Source organism: Pundamilia nyererei, unplaced genomic scaffold, assembly GCF_000239375.1.
Source record: "Pundamilia nyererei isolate P.nyererei 1_Seehausen unplaced genomic scaffold, PunNye1.0 scaffold00212, whole genome shotgun sequence".
Classification (NCBI taxonomy): Eukaryota; Metazoa; Chordata; class Actinopteri; order Cichliformes; family Cichlidae; genus Pundamilia; species Pundamilia nyererei.
Window position 1 is genome coordinate 561,618 of NW_005187613.1, and position 1,691 is coordinate 563,308.

General features: G+C 43.7%; 1 protein-coding gene across 1 annotated transcript in view; it reads right to left on the minus strand.

Moving 5' to 3' along the window:
- LOC102203782 (E3 ubiquitin-protein ligase HECW2-like) overlaps positions 1 to 1,691 on the minus strand; it is a 63,055-nt gene that overhangs the window by 29,237 nt on the left and 32,127 nt on the right. The window lies entirely within an intron of this gene.

Below are 1,691 nucleotides of genomic sequence, written 5' to 3' on the forward strand. Positions count from 1 at the left end.
ACTTGAAGCACCCATCTGTAGGCAAAGAGCTGAAAGGGGGGTCACTGGTCACCAGTCTGCCCTCCTTTGTGTCTTTACAAATTTCCCGTGCATGAATCTCAGGATTTTGTTGAAATGTTTAATAAGCCTGTCCATGCACTGCATGAAAAGTTTAGTTTTTGTCAGTGAGCAACACTGTAAGCTGCTATGGAATTACAAGTTAACTCTATACAAAGATTTTGAGGCAATAGAAGAGAGCTTAGTGTGTAAATGAATGAATATCATGATAGTATGGAAGGGCCAACACAGAAACACACAGAAACACACACACACAGAAACACAATTAAAGTAACACTTTGAAAACATCAGATCGCTACAAGAGAAAACATATTAGGTTCCGTTGAGTGAACGCTGGCGCGCCTGGCTGCTGCTGCCAACCGGTTATTGTTATTATTTTTATTATAATTTCTTCAGATGCTGACAACAATTTGAATCGTACGTTCACACTGCAGGCGAAAGCGCATCAAATCCGACTTTTCCGACCCTATGCGACCCATATCCGATCATGGTATGACAGTGTGAACGGCACAAATCCGATATTTTCAAATCTGACCTGGGACACTTTCGTATGTGGTTCTGAATCCGATACATATCCGATGTTTCAGAAAGCGACTGCTGTTTGCAGTTAGCTCCTAGCATTTCTCGACAGCTCTGCCTCCTTTTCAACTATACAAGTCTGCTCCTTCCTATTTGTGTGACCTGCTCCATATCACCACTGTTTCCAGGCCTCTCAGATCCTCATATTCATCTTACTGTTCTGCCCACGCGTCTCATCACTGTGGGGAACAGAGCCTTCAGTCGCTCTGCTCCTCGGCTCTGGAACTCTCTTCCTCCAGCCATAAGAAATATAGACTCTCTTCCCGCATTATTTATATTATATCATTATTATTATTTTTATATCATGCTGGATACTGATGTGGACCGGACAATGTGTTAGGACTGAAAGGATGCCACATTCTTTTAAAGAAAATGATCCACTTATGGAGGGCTGAATTTAAAGACACTCCAAAAGTCGAAGTGAAAAACTGATGCGGCAAGCTAGTTCATTTTGCTGAAATCTTATTGCAGCAACTCAGAAAGGTACCTGACAACGTTGGGGCATGCTCCTAATGAGACGACAGAATCCCTTCCCAGATCTGGACCAGGGAATCACTGAGCTCCTGAACAGTCTGAGGTGCAACCTGATAGCGTCAGATGGATTGAAACATAATGTCCCAATGGTGCTCTGTTGTATTTAGGACAGGTTAACATGTGGGCTGGTCAATGGTAACAGTTCCTTTATCCTCCAGGAACTGCCAGCATACTCTCACCACATTATCCCAGGTATTATCATGCAACAAGAGGAACCTAGGACCCACTCCACCAGTGTAGGCACTTAGAATGGTTCCAAGGATTTCATCTTGATGTCAAATGGCAGTTGGGGTCCCGTTGTCTGACTTTTAGAGGTCTGTGCGTCTCTCCATGGACATGCCTCCCCAAACCACCACTGACCCATCATCAAACTGATCATGCTGAACAATGCTACAGGTAGCATCATATTTGGAAATCATGTATCGGTATTTCAGGAGCAGGACCACGCCTCCTAACATGCTCCTTCCAGTTGTCATCTATAAATGTTCCTCAAGTTTGGCAAGCTGTTCATTCTCGTTTAC